This window comes from Drosophila navojoa, chromosome 2 (genome assembly GCF_054131105.1).
Source record: "Drosophila navojoa isolate 15081-1374.11 chromosome 2, UAZ_NAV_1.0, whole genome shotgun sequence".
Classification (NCBI taxonomy): domain Eukaryota; kingdom Metazoa; phylum Arthropoda; class Insecta; order Diptera; family Drosophilidae; genus Drosophila; species Drosophila navojoa.
In genome coordinates this window covers 32,151,324-32,167,498 of record NC_142890.1, presented here as the reverse complement: position 1 = coordinate 32,167,498, position 16,175 = coordinate 32,151,324, and the positions used below count along the sequence as shown (strand labels likewise).

General features: G+C 38.6%; 1 protein-coding gene across 2 annotated transcripts in view; it reads left to right on the top strand.

Moving 5' to 3' along the window:
* The first annotated feature begins 316 nt into the window (after positions 1-316).
* The window catches only part of InR (Insulin-like receptor), a 50,767-nt gene continuing 34,908 nt past the window's right edge, over positions 317-16,175 (top strand). The window contains exons 1-2 of one of the 2 annotated variants that reach the window (XM_089260976.1): positions 317-544; positions 11,584-11,754. The gene's annotated coding sequence lies outside the window, so the exon portion shown is untranslated. Of the gene's footprint in view, positions 1,023-11,583; positions 11,755-16,175 lie in introns of both variants that reach the window. The other variant, XM_089260971.1, reaches the window with a different exon arrangement.

Sequence of the window (16,175 nt, the reverse complement as noted above, 5' to 3'; positions counted from 1 at the left end):
ATATTAAATTTATAACCATTAATTACAAATATAATTATTTATATCCCAAGTTTAAGCGCGCAAAATTGTTGCCGTCAAATATATGAAAATTTCTTTAATGTCGATTTAAAAATATTCAAAAATGATATATTTTTCAAGGGTTATAATAAAATTTAAAATGGTTTAAGTATAATTTTTAAATTTTTTCATATTAAAACTTACTCCTTCTTTTAGAGCATGATACTTCTCTTTCAGCATAGTAGTTGCTCAGAATGTTGCTTAATCTTATTCTCTCTTGCCATTACTCACTCGGTCGCTCGCCGTGTCAATTTTGTTATGCCACTCATTCGTAGTCTGGCTTTTGGAGCATACGGACGTCGTGATAGGTTTCGTGAACGCTCGATGTTTGTTTCGGCAAGTAATATCGTTTTACAAAATAGCTCAACAAATATAAAATATATATATATATATATATACGTACATACATATGTGTGCTTTGTTCAAGTTATCAAGAAATAATAAAGAAAATCAAAAGAGAAGTGAGCTACAAAAGCAAATAAGTAAAGTGAGTAGATTTCAAGAAATCACAAATGCGTGTACCAACACACATGTATATAAATTTTTTACATACAAACGTACATGTGTGTGCGTCCGTGCGTGCGTGAAGGTGTGAGTATGCGTGAGGTGCAAAATGAAATTCACAAACGGTAAAATAAATGAATAAAATTGTGTACACAAAGTGAGCTGTGGAATTACGGCGCAAAAACAAAGCCCACGAATTAAACGAAGAGGAAGTGCAAAAAAAAAGAAGAAAATTTGTTAATTCAAAGCTACATCTAGGAAAGTGCGTCGTTTTTATTCTAATACCGATACTGAAATAAAAATTCATTATAAGTGAGCCTCATTTGGCCTACAGGCAAATATACCTGCCAATGTTTTCATACATATGCATTATTGTGTCTGTGTGTGTTTGCCTGTGTGTGCGTGTACGTGTGAAAAGTGCAACATAACAAAACGAAAATGGTTTACAAGAATGCAAAAAGGTAAATACATGATATATCTGTCTGTGTATACATACAAACGGACTCGAAAAATTACTACGCAGCAGAAATTTATGCGCTACGTTGTTGTTTCATATCTATCATATCTTCTATTTCGTCTTTGTCGCCGCCGCTACCGTCAACGTCCTCTCGATTTGTGAATGAGGAACGCAACGTTTTCTAGTGTGCGTGTTATTTAATGTGTGTTTGTGAGCAGAGTAGCAAAACAAAAACCTCGCCTCGACTGTTCTCTCACTCATGTTCTCAACGCTGTTCTATTATGCTTTCAATGCGCACTCTTGTTCGCTCAGTTGTATGTGAGTGCTGGTAAAGTAGAAAAAGCAAAAGTGTGAAGAACCGCAATAGCAATAACAATAACAGCAGCAACAACACAAATATAATAAGACTGTATGTAAAAAAGTAAAATCGTATGTAAGTAGTAGTAGTAAGAGTAGTAGTACTAGCAGCAGTGTTAGTAGTAGTGGGAGAGAGTCGGCTTGAAGTATTTGCTAATTAAAAAGCGTAACAGTAATTGGCATACCACTGTGTACTCGCTCTCGTTCGCATATCATTGCTATTTGCTGTGCGTTTAGCCATATCATTTATATTTTTATTTTTTCTCTCTTTTCTTATTAAATCACGTGTTTGTGTGTGTACATATGTATGACTGTATATAAAAAACACCATCAAAATGCCGTTGTATTAATCATAATATATTTTTTATGTCGGCTGCGTAAGGAATGTTGCCGAAAAATATAACATGCGTATTTTCTTGCCGAGCTTCTCCGTATGTGCTTGAATATATGTAAGTATTGCTTTTTTGTGTTTGTGCGTTCGCTTTCTGTGTAATTTATTTATTTTTAAATCAAGTTTGCTATTGTATGTGTTTCTGACTGAGTGACAAAAATAAGTTGCCGCAAAAACAAAATTGTTGAAAAACAACAGAGACCAGCCAAGTTTTGTATACAGCGAAACCGGAAATTGTTTATGCGACGTTGGCAGCGACGTCAACGCCGAGCCGATCGGTAATTTTTCATGATGTATGTATGCATGGCGGTCTCACTAATACACGCAAGTACATACATATATCAAATACATACATATAATGTGGCAAGTCTTTTGGAAATTTTTTGGCGCATAATTTGGCCACACTAATTAGCAGTACGAGGAGGAACAATAACAACAGCAACAAAAGAAAAGAAGGGAAAAAAAAATTGGTTTGACCACATGTCTAAACGGCGCGCGTGTGCAAACACAAACAACAATAATAAGAAAAGAGAAAAGAGAGCGAAATGAGGTGATGACCAAGTGTGGTATATATGCTTGTGTGTGCATGTACGTATAAATGCATTTGTGTGTGTTAGTTGAGCGAGACAAACTGGCAGGTGTCATTGACCCTTTAAAGCACATTTTTTATAGTCGTTATTGTCGCTGCTGTTATTTGCAGTATTTTTTCTCTGCTGCGTTTCTTATTATTGTTGTTATTGTTATTTATGCTACATACTGCGGCTGCTTGGCCTTGAACTTAGACGTGTTTTCTAAAGCATATATGTATTTGAGATCCAAGTTTATTTCCATGCTCTTTTTTAAAAGGCGTGCACACACGGAAAATGGTATCTATTACGCAATTTGCCTTTTTGCTGTCCCCATATATGATATGATGTACATACTATATACAAATGTATTAATACATATGTACGTGCGTGAGTAAAACTTGTCAATAATATATCAACTACTATATATGTACACATATGTTTATTAACGTCGACTTAAGGACTAGCTGTGGGTAAAAGCTGTGTTGTCCTCAGCATTGTCAGAATCAATTTTTACACATGACTTCATATGTTCAATTATCGACAAAGAAATAAAAAACAACTAAGAAGACTCTAGTCGAGACTGCTCGACCAAGAGATACCCTGAACCCTCCAATCTGATATTATAATCACCCTGAACTTACCCATACATACACACGCACGTATTAGAACGCGATCTGTTAACTGCGCAGTAAGCAGCGACTGCGCTTGGGCTGCGCTGCAGTGTAGGCAATATTATACGAATTTATTTGTTGAATAACTTCAGAGCTTAATCATAATGTTCAAATGTGTGTACATTGCCAAAGCACAAGTGTCTAGTAGGAACGGGGAGTATAAGAGTCCTCTATGCGCGACTTCGGCACTGCTCGACTCATCGACTAGAAGATGCCCTGAATCCTGACGACTAATATGACTTCTGACATATCGGTAAATGCATTTTGCGATTTGGCACGCCCTTAGTGAGCGGGAAAATTAACATTAACAAACATCGAAATTGTATAAAATTCATCTAAATATATATATTATAACTCGAGATCTGCTGGACCAATTTTCATGGTTTTTGATTTGTTGGATTTGTCTCCGCTACGAGTAGGATAGTAGATCTTAAAAATACTGAAAAAATTTGACGAATACTTGAAAAACGCGGTTTTTGCCCCAAAGATTCAAATTTCCATTGAAACTCAGTAGGCTTGATAACAGTGACAGTTTTCGGTCCTCTCATATTATACAATAGTATAGAAGTAAATAAACAAATGTAGTCAGTCAGTCTACGGCACAGCCTCAGGCGATCCTTACTATTCATAAAAAAAAACACATTTGATAAAAATAATACGCGTGCATACAGAAGCTAAATATCTCGAAAGTTCAGGTATTTGTTTGTCTCAAACATAAATTTGTGTAAATTATTTATATTTATATTTCTCGATTGTTTTATGTGGTTTTGTGCGAGGGCATATTCAGTATTACTATTAAAATGCCGCGTCCTAGAAGATCTAATCTTTCCCGGCGGACCCATGATGCAATTAGGCAACGGAATATCGCGAGTCAATTATCTGACGAAGAACGAGAAATCGGCCGAGAAAGGCGCCGCGTTAGTACCCAGCAAAGAGGAAGTCCGTAAAACGATTTCCGACAAGATCTACTGGTGCCGACGAAATAAACGCTTGCCTCAAAGCATCAAATCTGTGGCGATATGTAACCAAACTTCAACTGTCTGTAAATATGAGAGTTGCATTGTTGCTGATGATTTCTCGAAGCAATTGCTGAATATCGGTAATGGCCGTATTCCTGTTGACGAATCGAGTGGCTTGCTTTCATTTCCTCAAACTTTTTTGCAATTTCGTCTCATTAAAAGATGCGCTTATCAACAAAGTATTTCCGACTATCTTTGGTTTCCACAAAAATACTAAATGGTTAAATGAGCGAGCGATTTCGACATTAATTTTATAATTCAAAATATATATAAAGTATATATATTTTTGATCAGGGCGACGAGCCGAGTTGATTTGGCCCTGCCCGTCTGTCTGTGTGTTTGAACACGTCGATTTCAGAAGATATAAGAGCTAGAGACTTAAACGCATATCGAGTTTCTCACTAAAAATCGATATTTTTATCGATAAAAAAACGTATCGAAGACCAGTTTGAAAATTATATCTCCTACATCTTTAAAGGGGTCTGCCACGCCTCCTTCTGCCTGTAACATACTTTTAACAAAACCATTATACCCTGATTTCCCATTTTCAATGGGTTCAGGGTATAAAAAAAAAACATTGCGAAAACCATAATTGTGATTACAATTGTTTTCGTGAGCCTCGCACGCACACACACTTTCTTGTTTATGCGTAGGCGGTCACATAAACATGAATGTGCGTATTTGCGTGCGTGTGTGCGTATCTGTGTGATTGTTTATGTGATTTTACAGTGGAGTGCCTATTTACTTGGACCTTAGACTCTTGATAAGTGCGGTCTGCTAGCTACTAGCTAGCGCTGAAGTCGAAGTGCGCGATCCGAATGAATCATTTGCAAGAACTGCTCCAGCCAATAAAACAAATAAAGAACTGTGTACATCTGCTTATAAAATAATCAGAAAGTGTCATTTGTGCTATTTAATTGTGATTGTTGTTTCTATTCTTCATATTGTATAGACACTTTACAATTGCCTGAGTCTGCACCCTTATATTATCTCCGAGTGTGTGTATGTTTGCATGCGTTTTCGGCATTCTGTTTTGTGCATCCATTTGTTTTCCTTGTTTTTAAAGATTCCATTTTGTATTGACTTTCGTTTGCATATATGTGTACATATGTATGTATGTATAAATATTCTTTTTTAACGTCTCCATGAAGCAGCCGAGGTGCGTACGTCTAAAGATGCCTGTGTGTATATGTGCCTAAGAGAGTCTACTTGCATTTGTGTTGGTGCAATAAAAACACACGTGGTTGCAATTTTATTATTTTACTCAGAGTAGACAGAGTGACAGAGAGAGCGCTCCTTCTCGCCTTGCTGGACTCGGTCAATTTTTGTGTGTGTTTGCAGTATGTGTGAATGAAAATGTGTGTGTGTGTGTGTGTGTGTGTGTGTGTGTGGGGGTTGTTGTGTGTGTAGTGTGTGTTGGTGTAGGGTGTGGGTGTGTGTGTGTGGTGGGGTGTTGTGTGTGTGGTTGTGTGTGTGGTGTGTTGTGAATGTGTGTGGGTGATGTTGTGTGTGGTGTGGTGTGTGTGTGTGTGTGTGTGTGTGTGTGTGTGTGTGTGTGTGTGTGTGTGTGTGTGTGTGTGTGTTGTGTGTGTGTGTGGTGTGTGTGTGTGTGTGTGTGGTGTTGTGTGTGTGTGTGTGTGTGTGTGTGTTGTTGTGTGTGTGTGGGTGTGTGTGTGTGTGTGTGTGTGTGTGTGTGTGGTTGTGGGGGGTGTGGTGTGTGGTGTGGTGTGGTGTGTGTGTGTGTGTGTGGGTTGTGTTGTTTGTTTGTGTGGTGTGTGGTTGTGTGTGTGTGTGTGTGTGTGTGTGGTGTGTGTGTTGTGTGTGTGTTGTGTGTGTGTGTGTGGTGTTTGTTTTGTGTTTTGTGTGTTTGTTTTTTTTTGGTGTGTTGTGTGTGTGTGTTTTTGGTGTGTGTGTGTTTGTTGTTGGTGTTGTGTGTGGTGTGTGTGTGTGTGTGGTGTGTTTGTGTTTGTTTGGTTTGTGTGTGGGGTTGTTGTGTGTTGTGTGTGTGGTTTGTGTGTGTGATTTTTTGGTTTTTATCTCTTTTTTTATTAGTTGTTGGGACTGCTTTGGGCTTTTTAGAATTTTATAAAATGGAAGGCAATCCCGCTGCCACTCTGCCACGTAAGTATGCGTGGGCATTTAGTGTTGCATGTATGTATGTATATTGCCTAGAATGACGAATTGCTGGCGCAATTGACGTTAGTTAATAAATTTTTAACAAATTTGTATTTTGACATTCCTTTTCAAAATCATTTTCGGTAATTCGCTTAAGTTATTATACCCTGAACCCATTGAAAATGGGAAATCAGGGTATAATGGTTTTGTTAAAATGTATGTAACAGGCAGAAGGAGGCGTGGCAGACCCCACAAAGTATATATATTCTTGATCAGGGCGACGAGCTGAGTCGATTTAGCCCTGTCCGTCCGTCTGTCCGTATGCTTGAACGTTATAATGTTATAATTTACCCCCCCCCCCCCTCCCCTTAATCCACCCCCTCACCCTCATCTTTGCAAAAGTCGTATATCAAATACTAGAGAGTTGTGCTTCGGTATACACATATATTTAAGCATCATGATTACGTTCTGAAAGTTTCATTACGATCGTACGTCTAGAAATTAAATTATTCAACAAATAAGTTCTCATTATATTGCCCAAGCGCAATCGCCTGTATATGTGAGTATGTGTATGCGCGTGTGTTTGTTTGTATGTGTATGTGCGTGCGTGTGCTTGTTTGCATGCGTGTGTGTGTGCGTGTATTTGTTTGTATGAGTGCGTGTGTGTGTGCTAATTATTATTGAAATATCAGTTGCTTGTAGGGCTCAGGGGATCTCGTAGTCGAGCAGTCTCGACTAGAGCTTTCTTACTTGTTTACTGGTTACTTTTGGTGTCCGTGGAAACCCTTACAGGCTTATGAAATGCACATCTATGAGCAATTTACTACCAAATTAACATAAAATTTTTTCTACGTTATACATCTTTCAATATCCTTAATTTAACTATAAAATAAACAAACCTGTTTACGATTTTCTAAAACCTTCATAGGCAAGTCGAATTTATTCTGGGGAAAAGTATTATGGATGGACGATAGTTCCTTTGATTGAGTATCATGGAAAAAAAAAAGAGGCCTGTGTACGAACGGCTGTCACATGGTGAAGAATCGGTAATGCTCTGGGAGTTCGCATATGACAATAGCCTCTCGAATTCGATTATTATAAATGGAGAAAATGAAGAAGAGATAATTATTTTCGTGTCCTGATTGACCACACATCGAATTCCGGTTACCGGATCATTGGAAAATTATGTATACTGCAGGAGGACAATGCTCCGTGCCGCAAGGTCCACATTATAACTGAATTTTCGGGGGATATTTAAGTCATGACATTAGATTGGTCACCTCAGAGCGCTGGTCTCAATATTATAGGGAATGTGTGGGTTATGCAAAAGTAAAACTTAGCTTAGACTTATCAAAAACGCCCAAGAAGAAGGTTTGAGGACTTTAGTTGGATGTTTCAACAGAAACATTCGAAAATTTGGATAGATCTAGCCCTAGACGATAGCTAATGTCAAAGGAGGGTTTTATTCTTATTATTATTTTTGTTACTTCCACCATTGTTAAGTTTTTGTATCACTTTTTATTTAATAAATATTAATGTCAAAATACTTTTGTCCAGAATGACAATCTGCCATGCAAATAATTATAGAAATAAAATGAGTTATGTTATCAATGCAATATTTAAAAAAAATATAATTGGTACCGTTAGCTCTTCTAGCATGCAGACATAAGCGGTTAAAGTGCAATGTTTTGGTTGTACATAGTCATACATCAACTTTTGAGCAAAGGCAGAGACATTCACGCACACTTATGCCAACAGCATGTTGTGATTACGAGTGTGAATGCCACAATTCATTTTATGATATTAACCTTAACTGTACTCGTCCGCACTGTTGTCTTTCTTTGTGTTTGTCTGGCTTGGCTTGGTTCCTATTGCTCTTGCTCTTTCTCTTCCACTTACTCGTCTGTTTTATTTTTGCGCGCTTCACGCGCCAGCTCGCACTCAATATATTTTGCGGCTGCTCCTTTTAGCTGAGCTGACGCAGTCGCCGTCGCTCCACACCCTCCCCAAACAGTGAACGCTCCGCATTAAATCGAATAGAAAGACAGGCAGAGGAATGGACCGCTGCGTCACTGTCACTCCTGTATGTGTGTGTTGTGTGACTGACTGTCGCTTTTTGTTTGGGAAGTGCAACATTGTTGCGCACGAAGTTTATTTTTAGCTTTCAGCTCCATGCTGCTCCCAATGGAGTGGCGACGAAGCTGACAACTTAACGAGTGCACTTTGTTATTATTGCTTTTGTTTTGTGTCCGTTTTTTTTTTTAATGTAATTAATTTTTGCCTTGTTTTCAGCGCTCTTCCACCAATCCACTCTTTCTTTCTTTCTCTCTGTCTCTCTTGCTATCTCTGGTTCCAAATGTTATTCTCTGTGGATGTGCAAAATTTGTATTGGATTATCGTGCATAGGCGATGGCTTTACATGTACATACATATGTCTAGACCCGTTAGACCCCTTCCCACCTTAGGCGTCTTCAGTGCATGCTTCTTATTAGACATTTTCGCAATGGTCTGTTACATTTAGGTGCCAAACAACAGGCGTCGCGCTACGCTACAACTGCACACACACACATATATTCGTATATGTATATGCATATGCACACACAAAGTTTGCTACTTAAAACTGCTTACGTATTTCTGATGTCGAATGCATCGTTTATCCTGCTCTCACTCTTTAGCTGTAGGCCGTTTTACTATACTACGATTTGCTAGTATTTTTTGGTAGTCACTGTACCACATTTTTACAACAGAGCGCCCCAGACAGGGGCCAACGACACCATTTTGTGCGCGCTCTCAACCTCCCTCTGTTTGGCACACACAGGCACCGACACAGTCACAGCCACAGACACAAGCACAGTCTCATGCAAGGCATGCGAGAGGCGTCCGCCTTCATTCATAAGCGGTGTGACGACGGCGGTGGCGGCGCGCCACTCACTGCAAAATTTGGCGGCTTGCATGTGAAACATTTTCGTTTATTTGTTTGTCTGTACTGTCACTCGTTTTAGTTGTTGCTGCTGTTTTTGTTTTTATACTCATTTAGGAAAGTTAAATAGGTATATTGGTTTTGTGCAATGTCTGCCTTGAACGCAATTTATTTGACGCTATTGAAGATAGAGACTTGAAATACGGAACACATACTCGTCTATATCTCCGATTTTTAAAGTATTAAGGTTTTCCCGATCCGTCCACTTGGAAAATGCATTTTCCCCTATGCCAGAAATCATACATAATCATACTAGTACTAGCTGAAGAGCTAGACAGCTGAAATTTGGTATGTAGATCCGCGTCGACCACCCAGGATCACGAGCTATGACGGATATATCTACGTCCATTGGGGGCGTGGCAAATCGGATAAAACTGTATCTGTACCTAGAGCTTTATAGCTAGAACGCTGAATTTTTTAACGTAAGCTAATATTATGATTCTATTAAGATCATTGAAACAAGTAAGAGTGCTCTAGTCGAGACTACTCGACTAGGAGATACCCTCAATTCTCCAAGCTGATATTCCAATCATTTTGCACTGCAGCTGCAGCTTAATCATGTTTAAATGTGTGTATGTTCCGAAGCACAAGTGTCTAGTATTTGAGGCGAAGGGGGCGTGGTACTCAAATTCTACAATATTTTGGACACTATTGATGCTAGGACCTCAAATTTGGTATATATACTCGGGCTGACCACCCACAATCATAAAGATATATTTGCAAACCGCAAAAGTTTATATCTCCTAAAGAATAAGAGCTGGATGCTTCAAATTTTGATATTTGAGTTACTAGTAACCTGCTCTATCTATGAGTCCAAAATAATTATTACACCTTCTTAGAGACGGGGCTATCTTTCGATAATACCTCGTAATTTTCACATTTTAGAAGCGTAAGCATAAACAAGAAAATAAATTTTCTACTACTGTTGCTGTAATACTTAGAGCTAAACTAAGCTGTTAAATTGCTTATGGGATGTGAATAGGTATTCTGCAGTTGGTAACGCCCGACGGCAACGCTCGTGTCTTTTTTTTTTTTTTTTTTTTTGTACGCTGTTGAATACCTAGCTTCCGCCCTTATAGCAACAGTAACACATACATACACACAGCAAATCGTTAATTTCAGTGCACATGCGCATTCCCTCTGCTGCTTATTTAGAGAGAGGCCTCGCTCTCTCTCTGTTGCTCTGTCTGCCTGTTTTGGTCGCCGCCTAAATGTGGTTGGATTCGGACTTTTGTTATCCTGCTGTCGTCTGCATGTTTTTATACGCATTGCGTTTAACACGTCTATCCTTACGAACGCAGACGCAGATGCCGACGCTGACGTCGACCCGGCGTTTCTTGCTCTCGGGAACTCCGACTGATGCTTCCTCTCTGTGTTTGTATGCATGCGCTTTCTCGTTCGCACTTGCTGTATTTTGCTATTAGATTTTACTTTGTTTTCATACACATTCGCCGCTTCACACATTATGCTTTGCATCATTTTCGGGGTCAACGTCATCTTGAGGGTTGCTCTTGCGGCTGCTTCTGCTGCCGGCAACGCCGTCAATCGTTTTTGTAGTTGTTTGCGTTTGTTGTTGTTGGTTTTGTGCACGTCTTGTATTTCTGCAGTCTCTCACAACTATTACGTTTATGCGCCGACCGTTATCATGATGTCATATTGTGTTGCATTTTAGAAAAAATACCAACAATTCCATTTTTTGCTTTTCAATAACAATTTAGCGTAAGGCTTGTAACAGGCATCGCGTGAACACGAGGAATGTCGTGTCACGATATTCATGCATTTAACATTATGATATATGTATATAAAAATTTAGAAATAGAAAAATGTAAACACTAAATTCTAAATAAAGGAATCTAAATCAAAAAGAAGTCCCTTATTCTGTATACGCCAAAGTGCAATAAAATAGAAAGCTATTAGAAAATCGCAACTATAATTAGATATGGATAACTAGTTATTTAGATGTACTCAAGCAACCCATTTTCAATGGGTTCAGTTATAAGATTATATCTCCTACATCTTTAAAGCTAGAGTCTGCAATTTTGATTTTTGTTAATTTTTACCCCCCCCCCCCCCCCCCCCCCCCCCACCATTACATCCACCCCCTCACCCTCATATTTGTAAAAGGCGTATTTCAAATACTAGATATTATTATATAATTATATATAAATTATTCAACAAGGAAATTCTCATAATATTACCAACACTGCAGCGCAGCCCAAGCGCAGTCGCCTATGTATGTATGCGTGTGTGTGTGTGTGTGTGCGAATTATTATTGAAATATCAGAGCAGTCTCGGCTAGAACTTTGGTTGCTTAAATTCAAATAACTAGTTTATGTTACGAGTTGGACTGTACTCTTAAGCTGAAAATGTAATTGAAAAACACGTGGCCTCTTTCCGTTATGTGCGATACATGAATATGATGATAAAAATGGAATGAATGTAACTTTTTTACTTTTTTTTTAGGTACGAAATAATGCATTGCTAGAATGAGGTGAATACTCGAAATGCCAATATAAAATAATAAATGTGAAACCGAAAAGGAGTTGAAACCTTAAGAGGAACGGGCGATGATAACAGCAAATCAACCGAATCACATATAAGAGAAGAGCCAAAGGAGAACATTAAAGGAATAAAGTAAGTAAAAATTATAGGCTAAATATTTAGAATTGCCAAATTGGAATACAGAAAGAGAGGGAGAGATAAAGAAATAGATACCCCGACAATGATAGCTTAGGAGTTGGGCAATCCGTCAAGACTGAATTTAAAAATTTCCTAAAGAAAGTAAGAATGAATAAGAAGGAAATAGCGAAACAAATAAGAAAAGAAAAGAAACCTGGCTGCAATTGCTGTCTGTCTATTTATTCATTCCGTTTCTTCAGCTAAATTTGCCCTTTTATAAAGTCATTTATTCGCGCAACTTAATGTCTAACTGACTTTACAGATTTTAGCAAATGACACTTTGTTGTTACAAGCGATTTCTTTCGAAAGCAAAAGAAAGTGCATCGAATCGATTGTAACTCGGCATTGGCAGCATCGGCAGCCGGAAATGTCGACTTCGCTCTTCTTTTCTCACTTGCTTAGCCAACAGCAACAACAAGGCCCGATAGACAAGTGGCTTGCATTCTGCATTCCACAGTCAACATTGCACATTTCACATTACGCATTCTCTTCTGCTTAGCTCTCTTCGTCGGTTCGGTGACATTCTGATTTTTATACCCTGAACCCATTGAAAATGGGAAATCAGGGTATAATGGTTTTGTTAAAAGTATGTAACAGGCAGAAGGAGGCGTGGCAGACCCCACAAAGTATATATATTCTTGATCAGGGCGACGAGCTGAGTTGATTTAGCCCTGTCCGTCTGTCTGTCCGTCCGTCCGTCCGTCCGTATGTATGAACGCGTCGATCTCTCCCGTGTGTATCACGCGCATATCGAGTTTATCACTAAAAATCGATAACAACTCCCGATATTTTATTGTCGATTAAAAACCTTATCGCAAGCTAGTTTTTTAATTATATCTTCTACACCTTTAGAGCTAGAGCTTTCAAATTTTTAATGTAGACTTATGTGTATTTTATATAATTTCGGTTTTTGTTAAAATTTACTCCCCACCCCTAAATTCACCCCCTTACCCTCACTTTTGTAAAAGGCGTATTTCAACTACTAGAGACTTGTGCTTTGGAATTCATTTCATTTGAACATTATGAGTATGTTCTGAAAGTTTCATTAAGATTGGACGTCTAGAAAATAAATTATTCAACAAATAAATTCGTTTAATATTGCCCACACTGCAGCGCAGTCCAAGCGCAGTCGCTGCTTACTGCGCGGTTAGCAGAGCGCGTTCTAATACGTGCGTGTGTATGTACATGTGCCTAAACGAAGTGTAGAGTGAGTAGAATATCAGATTGGAGGGTTCAGGGTATCTCCTAGTCGAGCAGTCTCGACTAGAGTTTTCTTACTTGTTATACTCTAGGGGTGTGCCAAATCGGAAAATACATTTGCCGGTATGCCTGAAGGCGTATTAGTTGAAGAGCTAGAAAGCTGAAATTCGGAACGGGCTATGGCGGATATATCTATGCAATGGGAATGGCAAATCGGATAAAACTATCTCCTCGGACTGACCATTCAAGACGAAAAAGCTTTAGCGGATATATGTTCGCCCATAGGAGCCGTGGCAATCCGCAAAAGTTAAACTTACTAATAACCTCCTCTATCGATTCCCCAAAAAATATTGTTACGCCTTTTTAGGGGAGTTGCTTATCGAAATAATTTTCTCATTTTTGAAGCTCAAGCATCCAAGTTTTGCAGTTTGGTTACGGTTAGCTTCTTCTATGAAATTGCTAAAATGAAGTGTCTACGCCCAGTAGGGGCGTGTCAAATCGAGAAAATCGAGAATTTCCTACAGTATTGGAGCTTCTAAATTTCTGATGGAGTGTGAATGAGTATTCCGCAGTCAGTAACGCCCGACTGGAACGTTCTTATTTGTTCAATGTTACATTTACAGTTAGTTAGAGGCATTTAGACCGATAGGAGAGCAATTCTTATGAAAGACTAAAAACCAATTATTATTATATTAATATTCGCAATTGCTGTGAAACGTGAATCAGATCTGATTGATATTTCGATAGTATCGTGCTAGGAACTCGAATTCGGGAATGGAATGCTGCAGCAGCTCCAGCAGTAAAGACTTTACGGAAAGTGTGTTAGAGAGACAGATAGAGTAAAGAGCAAACAAATATGTATACATCTGTATGTCGTGAGAGTCAGATAAAAAGAGTGAGCGAGTGAATTGCTTAGTATTGCTTAAGTATATATGTATTCTGAATATGTATGTATATATACATATGTATATACCCTTATATTTAATATATTTTCTATTAGCCACAATGAATATATATTTATTATACCCTGAGCCCATTGAAAATGGGAATTGTGAGGTGCTGGCTACTTCATAAGGTCATAGCCCGGACTTAAGCCCCATTGAGAATTTGTGGGCTTATCTGAAGAAGAGGACCGCCAAGAGGCATCCAAAGAATAAAACTGAGCTGAAAACTTGGAGGAATGGTAAAATATTCCAGTGGAATATGTCAGAAACCTGGTCCAATCGATGAACAGACGCTTGGGAGCAGTCATATATGTCAACGGTGGCCAAAAAAAGTATTAGTTTTAACTAAAACATTCATACTAAAACATAACATAGCGCGCGCATATCGAGTTTATCACTAAAAATCGATAACTACTCCCGATATTTTATTATCGATAAAAAACTTTATCAAAAATCAGTTAAATTATATCTCCTACATCTAAAATTTAAACATATATGAAGATGCATTTTATACGATTTCGATTTTTGTTAAAATTTACACGCCACCCCTACATATATATATGTGTGTGTGCGTAGCAAGTTTTTTTTATTGCTTAAAAATTTTTTATCTATAATTAAATGAGTTTTATATTTCAATTATATTTTTAAATACATCGAAATTGAAATTTTAACCATACTAAATGTGCGTTTTTATTAGTTTGGTTCAGGGTAGTATCTAGTCGACTAGAGTTTTCTCACTTGTTTGTAATTGTGTTTGGGATTGGGGTACTGGGTACTAGGTTAAAGAACTGACTCGATGCGTTGAAGGCGGTGCTTCTTCATCTATCTGTTTTATTGGCGTTGTTGTTCTTGTTGTTGCTAGCACATGCGTGAGACGAGGGTGCTCAGTCCGTTGCATAGCTCGACGCACTTCCGGTGCAAATGCCGAAAGCCTCCTAGCTATTAGCTGGCTGCTAGAACTTTTGTATTCTATTCTCTCCAAGAGAGCACACGATTACTCTACATTTATTTCCGCTTTCGCCTTGATTGATGGCTGACTTATGTTGCATTTGGCATCGCAGTCGCTGGCACGAATGGTGTAACACACGAAAAGGAAATAATGTAACGATTAACCCAATTCATGACAATAAAAAGAAGCAAACTGCGGGTCCGATGATTGGTGACACTAGAGGACAAATGTAGAGCATTAGGCAGGGGGCACGGAAAGAGACGTCATATAGCCACCAATAATTAATTACAGTAGTCTCTACGAATTCACATACATACATACATAAACATATGCCAATGAAGTAGTCTCATGCTTACCCACTCACACAACGCACATTCCCGCCAGCCCCTTGCGTCGCAATCCCCGTGCAGTGTTTGCTTTATGTGATCAATGCCAGAAACAGTTACCATGCCATAAAATTATTCAGGTCTCACTCTTTTTCGCTGGGTACGGAAAAGAGAGGACGAGTGACAGAGAATTTGCTGCTGCTGCTGTCTCAGCAGTCAAGAATGCAAAGATGAAGCCGTGAAGTCGATGGCCCTTGCTATGCCTGCCCGTCTGTGGATGCTGTGAATGCAGTGTATAATGTGAAAAGCACGTTTTAAGTTATGTGAACGGCGTGCGAATGAGAATGAGTTGTCGTCGTCGCATCGCGTTGGAATGGAGCAAAGCGAAAGAGAAAGTAAATCGGAGAGCCAAGCAAGACTTACTTGTGGCTTCTGGAGAGAGAAAGAGAGAGAGAGAGAGACAGGTAGACGAACACAGATAGGCAGGGATACAGAAAGAGAAAGAAATCAGGCGAGTTATGTCAGTTATTCTGTTACGGTAACTCGCAGCAGTGCGAATCAGAATAGAAGATATACAACTAACGGCTTTAGATCGTAATAATGGTAAGAATTCCGAGAATACATACATACAATACATACAAATGTATATTTGAGAATTCTGTCACATAATTCAACTTATGTTATATTATGTTAAAACACATCACATATACTCTTTGTTGCCTTACATATGTATGTGTGTATATATATGCACGTATAGATATGTACATATGTATGCATGCAGATAGTCATAAATTCGTTTCATGACCACTTGTTGAAAGACAATTTCCCTAGTCTCGTGCCTTGTCAGCAATTATTCGCGCTCGTTGCACACACACAAATGCACAAAACAAATAAAGCATCAACAGTAGATCAGAATTGCTTCCGCATTCCAGGCAAGGCGCATGCGCGCAGCCTCTA